A 22,326-nucleotide genomic window follows, 5' to 3' on the forward strand; every position below is an offset into this window, starting at 1 on the left:
ACTCTTTATCAGTGACTGGGCATCAAACTGTGGATGTACTTAAGCTTACCCATACAAAAAAACAGCCTGAAAATTTGGCAGTTTGCAGAAGAAATGTTTGGGTTATGTGCAGGGATGTTTTTTAACTTTTCTTTTTGAGGTCAAAATGAAATTCTTATTCCTGCCAAGATATGTTCCTGAAAGAAAGTTGCAGCCTTTTGAGGCAGAACTAAGGATACATGCATTTGTCTAGCTTGTTTAGATTTTTGGCAAAACTTCTGTTTTCACTGTTCCCTGTTTTCTTTCCTATCCTTTATTTCTCATATTTTTTTCACTTTTTTTTTTCTTTCTTACTCCAGTTGTGTTCATTCTCTTTGCTTTTCTGCTCTGAATTCATGTATTACCTCCTCCCAGCACTTTACTCAGGTCTCTGCTTTGACACTATTTTGGGTCCAAAAGAGTTATTTGTTTACTTTGAGCTAAAATATTAAACTGCTCAAACAAAAAGCAGTTACTGTGAGATGTCTCATTGTTTTTCCATGCATGTGGAAATGACTGAAAGAAGCTTAGGGAGATGAGTTGGAAATTTTCTATACAATTCCATTATTTGTGTCTCAGTAAGCATACAAGATGCATGGTACTCCACAGAAGTACCAAAATGCTTATGCAGCATTATGAGCCACAGCTAACAGAGCATCTTTTAAATTAAGTGGAACAGCATGCTTGATTGTTGCTTGGTAAAAATGGCTTGAGAAGGCTGGAAAGATTTAGTTTTAAAATAACTTAATAGAGGAATGAAATACCATGTTGCTAGGTGGTGTGATTGCAGTGGAAGTCTCTGTGGACTGTACTTTTTGAGCATGAATTTCTGGATTATGTGTTCTCTTCAGTCTCTACTGTGGGATGGAGGAGGAAGGGAGAGAGGTTTTGTCACATGTGGTGTTTTTGAGGGAGGTTTGCCAGTGTCACACAAGTGCTGTTCAGAGGCTGATGAATGAGGAAAGGCAATGGTGAACACCTCAGTGCTTAGTTTCAGTAGCTTTACTAAACCTTTAATAAACTTTTTGAGTCTTTCAGTTGTCTATCCTAGGCTTGATTCAGGGATATGGAATCAGCTGATAGTAAAGTTGTCATAGTTGATTTCTTAGATTGTATTTGGGGCACATCTGTTTGGTTGCCTTTACATGCTTCTGTTCAGCACCAGATAACTCAGAGGAGAAACACTGACAAAGATGTCCATGGGGATATCAACTTGCTTTTTTAGGCTTCACCTTGTTCCTTAGTGCTCAGAGACTGGTTATCCTGAAGCACAAGGAATAATATTTCCTTCCACAATTTCAGTGTTAACTCAGCTCCAGGTACTGTCAATATCCATACACGTACTGAGTCAGTTCTTAATCCCATTATGGCTTTGGCCTTGCCATCTTCCTGTGGCAGTAAACTCCACAATCCAATTACAGATTATGTTAAAATTTATTTTCTTTTATTGGTTTTGAGCTTGGTATCATTTACACAGACATTGTTTCCTTTTGTTCAGACCTGTACCAACTGGATTTCAAGATCTGCCCTTTCTAGAACACCTCACTTAAAGTACCAGCTCTTACTTGGTTCCTTTTTTTAATGTTACTCATCCCAAAAGTGTTCCCAGACCATGTCACATTCTTCTGACAATTCCCTGAGTGTGTCCTGCAGTTTCTCTTTTGAGGGTGTCTGTCCAGCTGGCACAGTGTTGTTGATAACACCAGTTTGTTTGGTTTTTCTGATAATGATGTTTGGTGTAGCCAAACTTGGTGTGAAGGGCAGAAGTAGTAATCTGTGAGGGATTTGCTTTTAATCTCAGATAAATGGGAGTGCATGGGTGGGAATAATGTACAGTATCATGACAAATCCTTATCTCTAAACACAAGTCAGTAGGATTCTTTGGGCCAGATTCTAATGTATGAGAAAAGAAATTTCTGAAGAGAATGGGGGAGGAAATGCAGAAGGAAAAAAAAAAAAAACAAACCATGTTTCAAATAGATGATAAAACCTGTGTGTTATCTCCAGATCCTCTGAGCAGTAATTGATTTTGCCTGCTATGGTTACCATACAGTAACTCTGAAACATTCATTATTTCTTTCCTGCCCCAAGGCTTGTAGCAGAAAATGGCATATTTAAATCCTTTTACTCTGTCTGTTAAGTAGATAGAAAATCCTGAAGGTTTTAATGAATGTGAAATAAGTGCTAAAGCAGTAGTCAAAATTGACTCACCATTGTTTTGACTAAATGAGACTGTGACCATCTTTAAGTTGTAGTGGAAGCTGGATGCAGAGATCCATCTCGCTGTGGAATTACACATTTGAACTCTGTGCTCTGATTTTTCATTTGTTTCTCACAGATCTCACCCTGCTATATTTCTTTTAGCCTCCCCCCCCCCATCTTGATCTCATTTTTCCAAGGTTAAAAATGGCTTATCCAGAAAACTTGCAGCTCATTGCTAATGGTCAGAATGTTGATTACTCAACAGATACAGTGAATCAATATCACTTCTCTTATTTTTGTTTTGCTGTTTTACTTGAGGTTAATGTTTTGGCTTCATAATTCCTGGTAAGGTAAGTATATGACATTGCTGTGCATAATTAGCTTAAGTTATGCTAAATGTTTTGTTGTTTGTCTGTGGTATCATACTCTTAGATCCCTTATTCTCTACCTTTTCTAATGTCCTCTTGTTTTTTTGTTTTCCTTGTCTGAGGAAAATTTTTGGGTTTGGTTTTTTGGATTTTTTTTTCAAAATGAACTATGAAAATAAGCACTCAAGGTGGACACCTCCTCTGGCTTGTTGCTGGAGCAGAGGGTAACTGAGCTGGAAATTATTCCCATCAACTAGTAGTGTGAAATCTTTGGGTGAGAGTTGATGGTAACTTGGCACTCAGTTATATCCCTGTTAGTCACTAGAGCAGAATTGTTAGCTTTCTCTTCCTTTTTCCTTATTTCCTGTGATTTACTCTATTTGCTTCTGCCTTGCTTTGACATTTTTTCTCAGGGAAATCTTTCCAGGATGTAAGGGGTGTCACACTGTGTCTCTTGAAAGCTGTCAGAAGGCAGCTGGGACTCTCCAGGCCTTCCTGCCTTATGTTGTATGCTGGGTCCTCCAGTCAGCAGGGCAGTCCTCTGTGTGAAGAGTCTGGGGCTTGTTTTTGAAGGCTGGATGGTTCTTGCTGATATTTAGGGATGCTGGATTTGGGGAGGAAGCATTAGATCTGAGTCCATGTATTCCCAGGAATGCTAGAATTGAATGGCTTTTGCAAAGCATCACCAGGGAAAGAAAAGTGAGTCTTGCTCATCAGTCAGAAGTTATTTCTATAATAAATACCCAAAGCTAAATTTTGAGAAATAACATTCTTCTGCAGCAGAATAACAGAACAGATCTCCTTCCTGCAGGGGGTTGAATCTGCAGTTTGTCTTACAGGGCAGAATTTAGTTTTTTGTCTTCTCTAGATCTGTCTTCCCTTGGTTGTAAGTTTGCTCTGTTCGTCTTAGAAAATTTCTTCCTCAAACTCTTCAGCATGCATTGCCTCTGAAGAAGCTGCTGTAACATTTTCTCTCTCTCTGAGATGAAATCCTAATTTCCAGCCAATATATTATGTATTAGCCATGCATCCTGGCAACAAATGCTGCTTGAAACCACATATTCAGAGAGGAAGGTGGGAAGCGCAATTCAAGGACTCATGTTGCAGAGACAGCTCAGCAGAACATGTTGCATGTGGGAAGTGCCCCTGTGGATCCAGGGAAGGTTCATCTTGAAGGAGTTTCTAAATCATTTGATTTTATGCAGATCTCTGAGGTGGATCCTTTTGCCTTCAGCACCCGTGGTTGGTGTCATCTGCAGGAAGGAACACACCTTGTACTGGGCATTTGCAAACCAGTGTTTGTCTTGTGGCAAGTGTGCTGGATGCTTATGGTCATCCAGACAAAACGTGGAAACTTTGAAACTGGAAGGTCAGATGCTGAAGGAGGAGAAGGATGGCCACAGTTAAAATGCAAATGGCTTTTGCTGCACTTGCTGTTGCACTGCACCTGGTGCAAGAGTTACCATCTGGTTGTCCCTGCTGCTGCAGGCTGTGCCTTCCCATTAGTGAGGCTCTTTCTAGTGTCAAAGGCAATGCCTTGCTGATCTCTTTTTCCTAACTGAAGTTCCAGAGTGATAAATTGAAAACTATCATGACCAATATCCTCTACCTCTCTGCTTTATGGAAAACACATGCAACTAAAGAAAAGGTCTTTTTGTTAAGTCACGGTTAATTTTTTCAGAGAGTGTTGCAATTTGTTTTTGTAAGCTGGATGGGTAGTCAATACACTTCATTGAGAAGCTAAGGTGTTCTGTTAAATATGTGAATTTGTGCACAGGGAGTGGGTAGGCAGGACCTCAGATTTTAACAACTCCTGAGCTTATTGATTTGTTTTACTCAAGTTTTTTACAACTTGAAACAACCCTTTGCTACAGTTAAAGCACTGGATCATTTTTCTTTCTGTGTAGTATTGACTAATTATCTTTTTAAAAAATGAACTTGCAGCTTCCAGAGCAAATCAGGAGTGACACCATATCAGCACTACAGGTGACAATCTCTTCCTCAGACAGAGACACCTCCACATGGTCACACAGCAATGCTGCTTTTGTGAGGCTGCTGGCCCTGCCAAGTGCCAGATCTGAAGGGCTGAAGTACTGACCCTTCTAATACTGTTTGTGAAATCAGTGCAGTGAGTTAGTTTATTGATAGGCACAGTTTCACAGCCAAATCTTGCTTATTCAGACTGACAGTCTCACAGCTAATTCCTTTGGACTCTTGTGAGTGTAAATAATTTAAGTATAGCACTACCTTTTGAAGTGTTTGTATGAATTCAGTGTGTTTTTATATTCTGTGGTACATTCCATCAGAATAATCTTAGCTGTGGAATCATCAGAGCTTCCTTTTCCATTACTACCAAAGCTTTAGTTAATTGTTATTTCTGATAGCCCAACAAAACTGAAAGAGCTGTCTTTTGTCCCTTGGTTTTTGTGTATGGTTTGGGTCTGGGTTTTTGTTTGTTTTTGCTATTAATCTCTGAACAACTTGCCTAGGTGCTACTAGAAGCATCTGCTGAACAAACTGTTGCTACCAGCAGTAGAAGCAAAACTCTGCAGGTGTCAGATGCAGTGTCAAATTTGTGACCAGTAGTTAATGTGTTTATTACAAAAAAAAAAAAAAAAACTTATCCTGATTCTTAGGATGTGTCACTGAAACATCTTTTAAAAGACTTTTAAACTTTATTTTCAAGAGAAACTTCAGCCATTTCAAAGCTTAGATACATTGACAGGCCTAGCACATAGAAGCACAGGGAAATGAAGTCTGAGATAGGAGCAGGTTCATGCAAATCAATATTGAGTGTAACTGTGGAGGTGTCAGGATGGGAATCTCCAGCAGAGCTGCAGTTCAGTGTATTGAGTTGCTAGAGGGTGCAGCCAGGTGGGTTATTGGCAGTGCACATGTGCTGGGTTTCTGCCTTCAGTTACAGCAACTTCAGCTCATTGAAGGTCACACAGTTTAAAAGGAGGGGCTGGGTTGGGCAGCACAGATAGTGACTGATAGTAGGGAAATGTTACCCTAAAAGATCATCACTTACCTGAATGACTGGCTAAAACAATTGTGAGGTTAAATTGCATGTGGATATCAAAATGCCTTTGTCCTGGGCCTTTGACTTCTTGATCTGTACTGAGATCTAAGCAAATGTATGTCCTCCATAGTTTGTGTCTAATGACAAATTGCATCTTTTATTGTTTTATAGCATGCTGTGGAAACAACTGAAAAGCAGCCCAAGCAATTGGCTTTTGAAGACAGAGGTTATAAATGAGATGTAACAATGGAGAGTGTTCTGGAGTTTCAGGTTTTGGGTTTTTCAGGGAAACTGAGGGTGGATTTAGAACAAGAGCTCGTAAAAAGCCAATGATACAGGATTTCAGCACTTGAGATTTATCTATTTGTACTTGCTGACTGAAAGCAGCACATGCAGATCAAGCCAGCAAAACCACTGTCAGATGTGTTATGGATGAACAGGGAATGGGTTTTTCTTTCAGAGGTTGCACAGGACAGAAGAAAGAAGAGAATGTCAGTTATAAACTTTGAAAGCAAGTGGCTGAAATATGCTCCAAGAGTATTTTAGAGCAAGAGTGCCAGTTTAAATATTTATGCAGTGCTTTATTGTACTGATTCAAATATTGAATAGCACCTGACCCTTGAGTTTTTGGATCCTTGCCTGACTGGCACCCCCTGATGCATATATTTGCTCAGAAAATGGCCTTCTGTGGCAGCTGCTTTTCATTGCAGGAAATTGGGAAAGCTGGATTTTGATCCAATTTTTGTAATGATTTTTATGCTTGACTTTGAATCCAAGAAATGCCTTCCTATACATCAGTTTTTTCATCTGAGAATTAAAAGTTGCACTTGCCACTGGCTCTCACAAGATTGTGAGATTCTGTAGTGAAAGCTTATGTGGATGTTTTCCTTTTTGCTATTTTCTCAGACTTCTTTATTGTTCACAATCCTTATCAATACTGGGCAACATTTAACTGGCCTCCAACTTGCACTCCCTCAGATACCACCAGACCTTGTGAAAAAATAAGGTTGTTTCTTTCCATCAGGAGTTTTCTAGTTTGGCAGTGCTAAACAGTGCATTCCTTGGCTGCCCCTGTGGTACAGACTGTCAGCAGAGCTCCTCTGCCCACAAGAAACTGAAGCTGTGCTACAAACACCTGTCCACTGACAGCTCTGCTGAAAACACCCTTTTCTGTCACCACTCTGGTCTGGAAATCTTCAACTTCTCTGAGCTGAAATTGTGCAAAGATTGCTTTTAGTTGCTGCTGTGAGTTGGGGATGTGGCCATGCAAAAACCCTTTAAGCTGGCAGTTTAGAGTTGTAGGCTAAAACTTCAGTCAATACAGCTTACTGCCTGCTACCCAATAGAATCATTTTATGCAGCAGTATTTAGCAGTGTGGTGACTCTCACCTGAGATGGATTATTTAGGACATGCCTGATGTAAATAAAGTAAGCTCAAGTAGCAAACCCTAATAGTCAGAGGTGGCCTAGGCTGTTGCTGGGCACACACCTTGCTCCTGGGCATGGACTGTGCACTGGCAGCTGCCCCATGGTCTGTGAGCACTTGGGTATTCCTGCCCCTCGCCTTGCAGCCTTGTCTGCTTCTGCAGAGCTCAACCTCAAGATGCAGAGGTCCTGACTTCAAAATACCAGCAAAAAAATCTTTCCGAATTCCCAACCATGCTCTATGCTTGTTTATAGCTGAAACACCAGGGATGCAAGATGGTTTTAGCAAATAGACGTGAGGGGTGTGTGGAGGGATTTCTGAAACAATCGTTCTCTGTTTCCCTCTGTGTGTTTGCAGACTCTGAGAAGAAAATGGAGAATTCAGTTGGCTTGTTTACACAAACTATTAAGCTGGCTTAGCCATTCCATGATGAAGTTCCATTTCAGTACTGAGCTTACTAGGCTGTGGAGATAAAAATGATCAATTGGATTGTTTTTGTCCTCCTGTTTTTACATTCACATTTCACAGGATTGGATCAATGTCTGCCACCATTTCTTCCTGTAAAACATACCCTGAACCTTTCTGCAGACATATACAGCTGCTCCAAGCATCCAAAAGCTGTGGGTTTTTTCCACTCTCAGGAAATATAGTGGTGGCTCAGCATTATGGCCATGGTGCTGACTGGGAAGCCAGAGTTAACTAAAATTTTAAAGCATTTGTTCTACTGCAGAGCAATATGGCCTGATGGTCACACTTTCCAGAGGGTGTCCAAAACTCATGCTCTGCAGAGGCTGCCTTTGGCTTCATTTGATCAAACTGATAGGATGGATATGTCGAGGGATTATGCAGGACTGATGTTGTGCAGGCAATTAAAATCTATGAATTGGATTAAAACACAAATGTTAGTATGCTTGATGGGATTTTTTTGCTTTCTTTTTACTCAGATGCATTTTGGAGATAAGTTGGAACCAGCTCCTGATTTGCAGTTGCATGGGGCTTTGCTGTTTGTAGTTACTTTATTTTGCTGCTCTTACCTGTTGAACTGCTTGATTAATTTTGTGTCTGAATTTTTGTCCTTTTATTCCTGACTCTTCTACCCTATCAGAACAGAGTTTTAAAAAAACCAAACCTATACAGTTCATAAGACCAGTTAGGTCTAGACTTTAAGATAAATGCTTAACGACTGTGAAATATTATGTTCTTCATTTCTTGCTTCAGGACTCTTATTTTTGTATTAGGAGCTGAGTTTGACAAAGAAGGATGAGGCCAGTGGCAGTTATAAAGGGTGCATTGTATTTTTACTGCAGTACTGAAGTATTGATTGTTGACTTATTGATAGGCTTAATGCACAACCATTTCCTTAGTTAGTGTTTGAATGTCCATTAAAATGTGGCTTGCTGCCAGAATATTGAAGTTCTACATTTATAATATAATTTGTCTATCTAAAAGTACTAATGTGGTTTGGATTAAAAAAAAAGATAAATAGGCAAGTTGTCAGTTTTCTTGTTTTGTTTTTGTTCAACTTCACATACTGAATTGAACCTCTGAAGCAGGAGATACTGAAAAGAAGACAGAGGGAGGCTGACAGAAATCCTAATGTTCTGAGGTTTGTGCCTCTTGGTATTTTTCACCTTTCATCTTTGACATGCCCAGCATTTGCTGAGCTGCTAACAGACATTAAGGAATGCTCTAATTTATTAATTTTTAAACTAGTTATTCTTTTTTCTTGGGGAAAGTTTATTTGTATAGCTTCACAAGTGTGTTGCATGTTAGTAGCACTTCTGTTAAAAATATGCCTGTTGTGGTCACTGTGTAGTGCTTCTCCAGATGTGAGGAGGGCCATGCCCTCTCCTCCCTGCAGCACCATCAGCAGCAGTATCTGCTCCGTTCCTGGGATACTTCCCAGTGTGGTTTAATGGTCTGTGTTCCTCCTGGTCCCCTCTGCTGAGTCTCAGGCTCATGCTGCTTTGGCCAATTGTCCAGCTTCTAGAGAAGACCACATCAGCTTTTGGACAGATGGGTGTGGAAGGCCTGATGCTATTGCTGTTGCACATGAATAATCCTGTAGAAAGCAGCTGTCCTGCTAATTGGGGTGACTTTCATGTATTGATAAGGTAAACAGGGTAGAACCTTAAATTGCTGTGAATCACTTGCCACTGTGGTGAGCCAGAAGCCTTTCCTTACCCAAGCCTTTCCTTTTTAATTGTTGTGGCACAGGTAACCAGGGATCCTCAGGAGCCATCTCTCCCTTTTATAAAACACAAACCTTCACAAACCAGAAAAGATTAAGCTTGTTTTGGTTTATATATATCTGTGGGCTTGGGTGGTGGCATGACCACACTTTTGGTGGAAAATGACTTTTTCAGCTATCTGGTTCTGTCAGGTAATTTTGCTGTTGTGGCCTGCTGAAAACCAGTAATTACACAAATAGTAAATACTTCACTGTGGCTAGAAGTACTGGAAATTAAGGGAGACCAAAACAGCTTTCTGCACTTCCAAGTATGAGGGGAAATACTTGACAAAAGGTGAGGAGCCATGAGTTTGCCCTCTGGCTACTGTATTGAGTGTTATTTGATCTCTCTCACTTAGACTTATAGTCAGGATTTGATAGAGTCCTTTTCCTATAATTTCAGGTTTCCATTAAATAATAAAGTTTTGTAAGGTAGGGTTTTTCCTGTTAAGAGTCCAGCACTTTAAAAGAAATTATTATGATACTTTGGCAAAAAAAAAGAAAGTTTTTCTCTCACTGGGAAGTTGTTGAAATTGCTCCATCTCTGAGCAAATACCAGTCTGAGTGGTATAATTATCAAGATGAAGCTTGTGCTGGTATTTGTGTTAAAACTGACTTTTTATCTGTCATGGCATATTTTGGGATTATTGTTTGTTTCTCCAGTGATCTTTCTCCATCCCCCTGTTTCAATGGTCTGCCAAATCTGGTACTTCTGTGCAGAAGTGGCCATCACTATTGTTCCCCATTTTTCCAAAACATACAAAGATGATGGGAAAAAAACTTGCAAGTTTTTTTTTTTTAGTTCCCTATGTAGTTCATATCCATTCAATTACTGTGGTTGGTCTATGAAATTTCATGGTGATTTTTTCAAAATTTTGAGTTTGGGTGGCAGATGATGAAGCAGTTTGGAAATTAGTCTCTTGTCTTTCATACCAAGTGGGAAAGAGAGAACATAACAAGCTATTTCAGATTTTCAGCTCATCTTTGTGTGGAGTACAATATAATGTCTAATCATTTGTACTCACTTTCCATGGACTCTTATGTGACATGGTCCCAGCTTACCTGACTTTTTCAGAGTTCAGCTTTAAAAGGTAGAAAAGAAAGGACATTACCATATAGCAATTTAATTAACACTATGGCAACAACTATCTATAGACTTTGAATAATTGCAATGCCAATTTCAGTTGTTCTGTTTTACTTTTTTAGATACTGGCAATAGGAAGAGATGATAAATTCCCTCTCTACAGGAGGTTAAATTAATAGGTGCCCCAGAAGGCCTGGAAGGGGCAGGATTCGCTTGCATTCCTTGAATGCTGTGTGCCTAAGTCTCCCAAATTGGATAGCAAAGAAAATCTCTTGAAAGATTCATCTTGCAAGAAAGGCCCTTGCTGATAATGGAGGACCCTAGGGTAAATGCATTTTGGGTGGTATTAAACTTCAGCAGTTGGAGGATCTTGTTTAGAATAAACATTGATAAAAGTTTTCTTTAAAAAGGAAATCAAGTCTTCTATATCTTTGCCTCCAGCATGTCCTTGCTTCCAATAAATAGACACAGGAATTATAATAGGAATTAATGTTATTTGCAGGATCCTAGTTCAGTAATAGTACGTGAATAATATGCTATATCATAAATTAATTACAACAGATATTTTTATATAAAAGTATGCATTGATGTATGTGATGATGACTGTGCTACTTAAACTGCAGTTCCATAAGGAAATGTTTGCTTAATAGCAGGAGAATGATTTGCCAGAACCCCACCTGTAAATACAGTGGCTTGACACAGCCCCCCCTGCACTCTCAGTTCCAGTGCCCAGTGGGAGTGAGGAGGATGGTGCTGCCCTGGATGTCTGTGTTTCACAGCATGGGGTGGTGTCAGAGCTGTGATTCCCTGTCAAGGTAGATGGGAGACACCCAAGTTGTGCTTGATGGCCAAAGTTAAAGCAGCTGCATTACTGGATGTGCCTCCTGAGTGGTAAACATTGTGTGTTTAGTGTTTTCATTACTGAAATGTGTGTTTTGGAATCCTGTCTGCCCTCTTTGAGTGTCCTCTGGAAGGATGTTCTGCAGTAAAGCAATGTACATCGGAGTCTGCAGTGCTGCAAGATCTCTAGGGATAGCTGGAGCCTCTTCTGAGCTGTGTTGGGGAGAGGATAAATGACATTTGGTGGTCTGTTTTTCATGAATATAGAAGTTGTATGACATTAGTGAATCAGCAAAGTATCTTCACAGGAAAATTCTCTGACGAAACAGTACCGGAAACCTGCAATGTGATCTTAATGCTTGTTTATAGATGCTATGTGGGTGTTGTTCAGTACAATATCTGATAATATGAATCCACCAACAAACATGTAAGCACACTGTGGTAGGGTATCATAACCAGAATGAATAACTCAGCCATTTTGAGCAGATGCAGCAGTGCCTGTCTCACTTCTGCACTGACTAGGGGCAGGCACTTTGTTTCTGGGTACCCATCTAAGCTCTGGCTGTTCCTCTGGGGCTGGACAGCAAGTAAATTCTGCATTGCTTTCTGCCTGGATCTTGCAGTATGGGCTCCTGTGTAGCAGGAGCTCAGGGAAGATTAACAAGACATTTTTGTTTACACCACTAATCAGTCTTTAGATGCTTTAGTCTTGGCCACTACTGATCTAGTTCATGTTTGAACTAGTGACCTCTATTTGAAAGTCACTTTGTCCTTTTAATAGTTTTCTGAGTCAGCCTCTGTCCCTTCCTGAGAGTCTCTTTATCTATACACTTGAAAAGGTTCTTTTTTTGTGAAAGACTAATCCCCATTTTGTATGGCTATGCACATTGCATTAAATGAAAGCTCTGTGCATTCCCCTCACTTGCCTGGAATGAGTCCTTGCTTTTCTCCTGATCTAGCAGCTGGTGACTCAGTTCCAGTGGGCTTCTGTTACCTTCACTTTTGAAGGTTTGTATGGACAAATGAGGAGAAGGTGGTGGTGAGTCTCATCCCCTGCAGCCCATTGTTTCCCAGTCTCTACCAAGTTTATATTCTTGAGTTTGACCTTTCTCTAGGCATTTGCTTTTACTAGAAGCATCTGCCCAGCTCCAGCTAGCTGACCTTATGACAAATAGCATTGCCAATCCTTCATCTTGAGTCTAAGATTCGATCCCTCACATTTCTTTTCCTTCTAGCTCTTCCCATTCTCTGGCTATCTGTGTCCTCACAATGTCTTGGCAAAGAATTACTGGGTTATAACTTGGAGGAAATGGTGACATAAGTACTTTTCAGCATCAGAAGGATAGAGATTTATAGATGGATAATCTTTGTGAAAGGTGAAAGGCATGTGAGCACAAAAGTAATAATTACTGACTTCAGTCTTCTAGTTTTGATGGCCAGGTGAAACCTCTTTAGCTTTTAAGATCTGTGTTTTGTAAGGGATTTAAGGGTAGGATAAGCTGTTCATACCTTTGTTGTCCCTTTTAGTCAAATTCAACAGATGGATGCTTTTATTTCCTCTGCTGGAAATTGTATCCTCAGCATTATCTAATGTAAGACGACAAGGCAAGGAGATTCAGGCAGAGAAATGAAATGATGAAACTCCAAATGACTTAATTTGGTCCACAAAGGACAGATTTTTGTTTGTCTTCCAATCATGTCAATCCTGCATGGAAATGCTGCTGGGAGGAGACATGGTGGTTTTAAAATGTGTAGCTGCTTAATCATTCTGCTGATGACTATGATATAAAACCATTAACCAAGCAGACATGGCCATGGTCTGTGTGAGCCAGGGCTGAAGGAATCTCCCTTCCCAGTCTCTGGGTATTCTGTGATCTGCTTGAACACTGTGTTTCCACTGCTCCAGGAAATGGAGAGGAGAACAAACAACACTGACAGATGTTAGTCATGTCACTTAGTGCAGGACTGGAAGGCCCTTGGATATTAATGTAATGAGCACACTATAAAGACCTGAATAGAGTAGACCTGACTTCTCATTAAGCCTGCTGAGATGCCAGTACTGATTTCACTTGTATTTTCACTATGAGAAATGCAAGGATGGTGTTACAAAGCAGCCATACCACTGCTGTTGTTCACTTCAACCTGTGTGCTTGTGGGTGTTCATTTCCCATGCTGGCCAGCAGTTCTAGTGCCACTTTCTTCAGAGCTGGTAGCTGCAATTAAAGGAAAAGTGCAAATTTAGCTTCTCATCTAAGAAAAACCTAAAATATTGTCTTCATCCTGGCTTTTCACTGCTAATTTCAGAATGGCATGGCACCCCATTTCAAGCAAACATCCTTTGTATCTGGGATTCAGCAGGCCTTTTAGGTCCATCAGTAGTGTTGTTACCTCTTGGCACCTTGTGGTTTAATATGGGGAGCTGTCTGGATTCCTTTGGCAGAGAATTGAGCAAGTTGTTCCTCCTGAATGTGGGAATGCTGCGGGAGCCCCATATCTTACACCCAGCTGTCAGGGTGGGCCCATGTGTTTCAGAAGGAGGCTGAGTTGCCCTTTTGTGTAGCACTCATCATCATAAGGGGTGACTGCATCTGTCTTCATCTGTCCACTACTGGTGAGCAGGCTGGGAGCCACAGCTGCTTCTCTGTGGTCAGTCAGGCCCTGAGCTGCAAACAGCTTGTGCTATGTGATGTAACATGGCCAGGGATGGTTCTGAATCTGCAGGCAGGTTTCTGTGGCTGTGTTTTATCCAGTCCAAGATGGGTTGAATTGCTGTGGAAATTATAAATATGGTCTTGGTTCTGCATATTTGACTCTTCTGTTAGTGTTGCGAGTCCATGTATAATTGCTGTCTCTCAGACCACTCACAGCTGGTACTATAACCCTGAAGAAAAAAATGGAAAAAAACACAGAATTATTTCTGCTTTCATGCTTGTGGATGTGCATTTCTGTGTGGTGCCTTTTGGGCTTTATGTGATGGGGAATTTTGGGACATTTTATGAGAAGCAGGAGCATTGATAATTGCATTCTGGTTAATCATCACAGAAAGCTCATGTTTGCTCCTAGCTGATGCTTTCAGCTTCTGCTGGAGTTAATAATTCATTGCTGGACTGTGTCAAAGCATGCTCTTAAGTCAGGTTCCTCCGTGGATTGCTGGCATCAGTAGGAGTCAGAAGAGATGAAAGATGGGCTTAGTGTTTGACAGCTATTAACTTGGTGTGGGCCTCTAGGCAGTGTTAGGTTAACTTCCTCATCCTGTGCTTCCCTGTGCTTGGGAATGTGAGGGACGTGGGAATTCAGCTTCCTGTGAAGCTGTGTTAGTATTTCAGTAGCCAGACAGAAGAATGCTGAAATGAAGGTGTGAATATCAGTGGCCATATGGTTCTGCTTTAATGGGCTGTGGGTCGAGAGGATTTGCTTGCCACGATGCTGAGGTGACAGTTTTATAAAAGAGCTATTTCACTACGAGGTTGAGCTGCTTTCCAAAGCACGGTGCCAAACCTCCCAGGGAGAGTGTGCTTTTACCACCGAGGGCTGAATTTGGTCATGTCGGTGCTTACAGTCATCTGCAAGAGGGATTGACATGCATAGTTTGTACATAAAAAAGGGGTTAGCAATCTGAATTAAAAATTAACACATTCTCCTCATAATTACAGACTTACAGCAGGCTAATGCTGTACAAAAGAGGGCTTTCCAGACAGAGTTTAATGGCCCCAAAGCAGAGCCATCACTTCTCTCCCCCCTCCTGTTAAATTAGCATTGGCATGTTTAAAACACTGCTCAAATTCTGCTGCAAAATAGCTGTTTGGCTTTCAGTTGTGGTTTTTGGTGGTGTGAGTTTTTTTAAAAGGTGATTATTCTTTTCAATGCTAAAGATGGAAAGTGGTTTGCATATTCATGGCACATTATAATTTTGAAAATAATCTCCTAGTGGATATTTAACAATGGCTTTGGGTAAATGGACACTTGTTGCTCTTTGTTTAAACGATTACATCTCAATTATCGCTTGATGGTGAGAGCATGGGTAATACCCTCGGTTCTTTGTCAAACAGGCTCTAATTAAAACTGGTTCCTGCACTTGCCTCTTGGATAAATATGGACGTGAGGTAGTTCAGTGACACCCTGTCAAATTGCCGAATTGAGTGCAAGTTCCCCATTCATCCGGACAAATGATACCGCTAATTGGGGTGTGGATGGCAGTAACAGCACTGCCGGTGTTGGTGCTAATCCTCTCTGCTTGGCTGGGCTCCCCCGACATCTCCCCTGCTAGGGACCAGCACTCTTCCAATTTTACAGCATTTGTTTCACTTCCCCCTGTATCTGCCTGGTCACACAAAGCACTGGTCCTCAGTCGGTTCTCTCAGGGGTGTTTCCTGCTCTCTGCCTTTACATCCTGCCTCTTGTTAGGTAGAAATTGAGTTCTAAAGCTGTGTTGAAGCTCAGGTGTCCTTTGAGCTCTGTAACAAGCCAGCAACTCCCAGTGAGTGCGTCGGTGGTTCTTCCCCTGAAGGAGGATGGCTAATGTCATGATGATACTGGATGTTACTGGAGCTGGTCACTTCCCTGTTCTAGTTGTTGTTTTGACTCTGGATGGCTCATTTGTCTTAGTCCCTGTAAGTTAGCCCGTTGCAACAAAGCCCAGATTCCCTGCTGGACAGGCCAGTAGCATCATGATACACTCAGCCTGACTTTTTGCTCTGCTGTGCTTATGTGTGAGTATAACCATATTGATGTTGAAATGTTAGCCTGGGTTTTCTTCCTCTCCTCTTCACCACAACCTGCTTGGATTGGACTCCTGAACTCTCTGGCTGTTCTTTCTGCATCCTCTGAAGGGGTAGGATGAGTGTGCAGAGCTGAAGACAGAGGAAGAGACCTCGCCTGTCATTAATGCTGGATAATCACCCTGCTGGCCTTGCAGAGAGGACCAGCTAATGCTTTAAGGCTTTCTCCAGAGCCAGTATGACAGTGCAGTATTTGCTGCTGCTGCTACACTGCTGGATTAAGCAGAGGAGAAATTTTGGGAAGGAGCTATCACTGTTACAACTCACTGCCAGCAATGTTTCTCAATTTTGCTGGCTAATGCTCACCAGCAATGGCAGACATTTAACTGTGGAGCTTCAAAACATCACTAATACAGGAGCAGATCCAGGGATGCTGGTCCTCTTCTCCACCTTATCCCTGTCCAGTGCAAGACTGAAAGAAAAGGAGATTATATAATTGATTGCAGACTGCCATGTTTTATGGTTTTTTGGTGTTTTTTTTTTTTTAAGGTAAGGGTGATTGCATCTTTTGATTATTTTGTAGCTGTGATGAAGGAATCTCCTTTGCTCCAGAGATGAAGCTTTACCTAGCAAGGCAGGAGGTCATTGCAAGCACCCAGAAATAGTGAGGGGAATGATTGTGACCCAGAGAGGGATATTCTTATTCCAGTGGCTTCTGTGTTCTCTCTGCATTGTCACTCTCTTAGAGAGATGATGCTTTCCACTCTGAAGGAAGACTTTTGCAGTTTTCCTTAGCAGGGGCCCAGCAGCCCTGAACAGTAGTTTTCCTTCTTCTCCTCCCACAGTCACATCAGAGTGCAGAAGTGATTGATGCGTGAGCTGACTGAACGCTCCACTAAATTGATTGCCAGTGGAACAGATAGCAGCTCCGACATCTTAGCTGGGTTAGCACTCACAGTTGTTTACACTCACAGCCATTTGGGGTGGGCAGTTTCTGTTAACATCCTTCAAAGCTGTTGCTTTAAGAAATCCATAGGTAATGGGAGACAGTGCTGTGCTGAGCTACACTGGGAAGGCTTTCCCTGCTAATGCAATATGTAAAACAAAGTACAGATATATAATTGTGCTGATTGTAAAGCACAGAGCTGCAGTTGCAAGGAGCTTCTGCAGTAGCATTGTATCGCCAGAAAAGAACAGATAATGTCTCTTGAGAAAAGCAGCATCTTTAAAGTTGTGGCTAGCAGCTCCAGATGGGTGATTGTGCTGCTGAAATCCCTTGGGGGCTGCTGTCTGTCCAAAAGAGTCGACTGTCCCTCCAGGTACCTTCACGTGTTTCAGAGTTTGGCTAGGAAGCAAAAGCTCTGTGTGTCCTTGGTGCTTCTGTCTCTGCACCTCTAGTGGGTTATACAGACCAGAGGTGAGTAGGGGGAGAAGCCATCAAAACCAGAGCAGTGTGTGTGACGTGAGTGGCAAGTTACTGAAGCAAGGCCAGCAGCAGCGATGGTGCCAGACATGGATGCTCAGAAATGCAGGAGGAATGCCAGAGTTAAATTATCCCTGCAAATGTATTAACCTTCCTCTCCCAAAAGGGACTTTGCCTGCACTGTGGGGTGTAGCTGGTTGTGATCAATAATTTTCCCTGCAATACAACTGACTGCAGATTTCCTCCAAGAATGTTGGATTCAGACATGTCTTCTCCACTCATGAAATGCCTGGTGAGAGATAGTCAGTGCTGATTTGATCACAGGCAGGGAGGGATTGCTCCTTGCAGTCACTTGAGGAAAATCACCTTTAAGATAAAGTTTGTTGATTTCAAAGCCAAAACACACTGTAAGAGATCACTCTGCCACCTGCAAAACTCTGAATTGTGCAAGGTGCATCGATGCCTTTGGAGTAGGTGAGCCTGAGCCACAGAGCACCTTCTGCAGACATAACCCTGTTAATGGGAATGTACAATTTTAATTCAGAGACTCCTGTTTTTTCAATATAAAATGTCCTGCACCGTATTTTCTGATATTTCATAGACATTGCAGTGTTTTAATTTAAACAGAAGTGGAAAGAATGAATTGGTGGTGATTCTGTAGGTATGTCAGTGTTCATGCACAGTAAAACATTCTTTCTCCTGATAGCTTTTTGTTCTTTGTTAAACGTAGACATCCCAAGTCTGGATTTTTTTTGCATGTGTGTGTTTGCAAATTGAAGATGTGCATTTGTGAGCAGAATTACTGAACTGTGAAATGAAGTGATGTGGCAGCAGGGCTGTTCTGGAATTTAAAAAGAATGAACTTTGAATTTAGGAGTGTCACCAGCAGTTTGCAGACTGGAGCTGGGTTGGCACCGTGGGTTAAATGTGCACTTGGGACCTGTGACAGTAACTTCCCGATAGTGTTGCACACACATTCTGTGAAATGCTTTTTCATGGTTGTGCGTTTGGCATATTAGCAAGTGCATTCTTTATTCCTTTGGTGCTTCTAATTTTTTTTCGTGAAGATGGGGGTGGTCTGTTTCTCGATTTTTCCGTGGCTTTCTGCACTGTAATGATGGCACCATCACCTGACTGCTGGAATACACTGGCCTGACTTTAATCATCGGGTGACTGGCTCTTAGCATGGTTTCATCTCTGCTGTTTTACATCTCCTCTTGTAATTGCATGATTGCTTGCAGCATTGTTTTTCTCTTGGTGACAGTGAAAGGCACACACGAGTATTTATGTAACCTTATACTTTTCTGTTTGATGTTTAAAGTGTAGGTGAAGAAGTGGTACTTTTGCAAATAAAATTCTCTTTATTTGATTGTAAGCAGCATATTTTCACCCCTTACGTGCAATCATTTTATTTTCACACCTCATGTGCAATCATTTGTAAGACAAGGTTATATATACACACACTCTTAAATATCATATGGAGGAAGAAGTAGGTTGAGCCTTTATGAATAACAAGGCTGCATTTCTGTAGTGCTGACAGTTTCATTGATGTATATGTGCTTACAATTAAATAACCTGTGTAAAGCTACAATAATGTGCGATGTTTAACATAAATAGTATCTCAGTCTTTTAACTGTTAAATAACCAAACACAGCAAAACAATGGAGAATCAAAGCTCCCCTTTAAAGAGCATCGACAGCAATTAATATGCAGTAAAATTATCTGCCTGTACAAGTTGTACCAACAGCTCTGCAGGTCTAAAATGGCAGAAGCTTTCAGTTGCTGTATAAAAATCAAACTACCATTTATTTCAGCCTCATGGTATGTGCAAATTCATGCAGCTAAGGGAATAGCTTCACAACTGGTGTTACAATCTGTGGCTGGAGTGCTGCATCACAATGCAGCAAATGCATTTTCCACATTAACCAAACATGACAGCTGAAACAATTATTAACCATGCAATATGTTGGAAGTCATCAAAAATTCACATCAGGGTAATTGCAGCGGCTCGGGAAAAAAAAAATAGTAGCATCTCTCTCCTCTTGCCTGCCTGCCGCCTCACCCCCTCCTAATTCCTACATGGTACAGTCCGTTAACAATAAAATATCCTTCTGCAACCTATAAACTGTTACTCCCATCAGTTACTGGTTTCAGACTGATGCTTTTCCTAGAATTTGAATAAAGCACCACTGGAAAAAAATATATAGATTCTTTACAGGCAGTGGTGTTCAGCCGTGGAAAGCAGCTGCTTTCTTATTGTCTTGCTGGACTCTTGACTGTCTCAGCCATTTCAGGACTTGCAGGTTTGATTTATATATATTTTTTTTTTTAAGATGAGAATACTTGAACATTAATAGAGATAGATACAGCTGTGTAAGCCTAAATATCAGGCAGCTGAAGTGTGGCAGTTAACAGCCAGCATTAACAGGTTTGTAACTCCTCAGTACTGAGATCTACAGGTAGGAATGTCTGTCTTTTAAAATAAAAAAAATGAGGGTAAAAAGCTTGCTTTGATAAGAGAGAGTTTTCCTTCAGGTGTCTTTTATGGTGGTTTTTCTTTGTACTGTTGCTGCAGGTTGTTTAAATTTGTAAGAGAGTAATGAAAGAGAACAGGTGGGTAGTTTTGGAGAAAAGGTCCTTTGCTCACAGAAAAGAAATGGGAAGGTCTATGCCTTTACCTTCCAATGTTCTTCGCTAGAGCAGCTGTTGGGTGGGGCAGTCCAGCGTCTGCTTTGGGTTTCATTTGTGTTGCCTTTTTAAAGACCCTCTTGACATTGCTGACTTTGCTTTTCATTTAAGCAGAAATACAGTAGCATAACTTTCTGAATGCCTTTATTCCTGATTTCTCTTCCCTAGGCTATGAAAAGTCTATGGAAGTATTTTAAACAAAAAATAAAGATGCTACATGATTATGATTTTTTTTTCTCCTGCTTTTCATTGTGGTGCAGAGATGTTGGTCCATTCTGTTTCCCCTATTCTTACATGTGCACTTATGATTTATTTAGAAGATACGTTAAACTTTCTTGAATCTTATTTTGAAGTAAGGATTTCAAGTGTAAGACAAAAATAAGAGAGAAAATATTTCTGTTCTTTCAAAGCAAATGAAGATATGTGGAGATTTACTTCTTTTTTGTTAATTTCTTAAATGAGGTGGTGAAGCATATTTGCTTAGTCAACTGGAGTTTGTAGCCTAGGTCCCACCTCTCGTTCAAGTGAATAGGATACGTTATGAAAAGGGTTAATCCAGTAAAGTCACAGTAAAGGGAAGCAGTCAGGGAATTAACATTTTATATAAATGTGTTGGTCATGACTAGCTGGGTGGGTGGCAGCTCATTTAATACTTTCAGATCTGGGGACTTAAAGGCAGCATGAAACCCGGAGCTCTGCCTGGCTTTGGTGTGGGGACAAAAGTACAGGGTGGGTTGATTTTTCTCCTTTTCATTCAGTTCTATTTTTGTGTATGGAAGGAAGCAGTTTAATAAAACATACTGTGCTGGGATGGCACCTGGGCTCCTGCAGTAGAGTGACTTGCCTCCTTTGGGGCTCCCTCCCCAAATATTAAGCTGCCTGTGTGCCATGTTCTGCACTCTTCCTTTTATCAACTGAGAAATGCTCAGAGGGGAAGATGTGGAACAGTGGCGTAGCATGGCCAAAAAGTTGCCTCTCTCCAACCAGATTATATGTGCAAAGAGGGCTTTTTCCACAAAGCAGCTCCACAAAAAATCAAGTAAAGGACAATTAAATGTGTGGTTTGCCTGTGTAAAACCATGGAGGAAACCATCCCATCCCCACTGACCCCGTATGGGAGACGGCTCAGTTATCCTTGCAGTTAGTACAGTGTGGCAAATTATTTTCCTTTGTTTGAAGTGGGTGGGAGACAGACTCCAACTAAGCTCCATAAATTAATGTATGAAAAAATGACTGAGCCACTGTAAAGAATAATTAGCTGTAGGTCTCTTATAGCAGGGTTTTCCGTGATATCTGTTGGCAGCATCTGCACTTGACATTTAATTTACATTAAAGTCCGAAAGCTTGTGTGCCTTGTTAATGCAAGGCGCAAATAAAGGCATGCACTGCTAGACAGTTCCTTAGCCAGGGTGGAGTACAGTCAGAGGAGAAAAATGGAAACCTATTGTCTGTGGTGTATCCTCAGCACACCGGCCTCATGCCCCAAGTCTGGAAAGTTTAAACCTTGGGTTTATTACACAATAGGAGAAATAAGGTGAAAAAGGATAAAGTGTTTATTGTAACATATTTTTTGCAGCAGAGAATTTGAGTGTATGCTTTTCTCTCTGAGCCCTTTAATGTCTAACATTTTAAAATATAAGTTATATAATTATAACAGGCATATTCTAGACGTCTGTTTCTTAGTTTAATGATCTGTAATTAATAATTCATATGTAATTTAAATAATTAACTTTGTGAAATCTATCGGTAATGTCGTAAAGAAAAAACATTTCTAAAGACCATGGTGTGTTTAAATTGAGGATTTAAAGATATGGTGACATGTATGAACTCCAAATTGCTTGCTTTCACTGTCAGTAAAATATTTATATTTGTCCTGGGGGATAAGGTGTTATGTTGAAAATAGCTATTAGGTGAACAAAGTAGCTATGATTTGTTTAGAAATACTGAGGAAGAATGGGGTAGCTAACTTGGGCTTATTTTTTTTTAACTCAGGTGGATGATTTTGCTAAATCATCTCATGTTATTTAAGAGGGCTGAACTTCAAATTTGCACATTTTCTTGACATCCCAGTGTGTATTAAAAAAAAAAGCCTACATTCTTCACACTACAGTGAATATAATCTTGTCTCTTTGTCATGTTAGCCACTATCAGCAAAATAAAGTAAATTTAACTTGGGAAAGATTTTCTTCCCCTTTATGGGTTTTTCTGAGAGACTTCAAACTGCAGTAGAAAGGTTATAGGAACCCTTTTCTGGAGGTCCAGCACTGGGGTAGGCCACCTGTGCTGGTTCAGGATGTGCCTCCCGGT

General features: G+C 40.8%; 1 protein-coding gene across 4 annotated transcripts in view; it reads left to right on the top strand.

Annotated features, from left to right (window-relative positions):
• Positions 1 to 22,326, top strand: part of NUP93 (nucleoporin 93) — a 79,109-nt gene that overhangs the window by 16,388 nt on the left and 40,395 nt on the right. The window contains exon 1 of one of the 4 annotated variants that reach the window (XM_058034058.1): positions 19,499 to 19,634. The exons of the other annotated variants lie outside the window; for them this stretch is intronic. The gene's annotated coding sequence lies outside the window, so the exon portion shown is untranslated. Of the gene's footprint in view, positions 1 to 19,498; positions 19,635 to 22,326 lie in introns of those variants that run through there. 4 annotated transcript variants of the gene reach the window in all.

The sequence above is a fragment of the Melospiza georgiana genome, chromosome 14, assembly GCF_028018845.1.
Source record: "Melospiza georgiana isolate bMelGeo1 chromosome 14, bMelGeo1.pri, whole genome shotgun sequence".
NCBI lineage: Eukaryota > Metazoa > Chordata > Aves > Passeriformes > Passerellidae > Melospiza > Melospiza georgiana.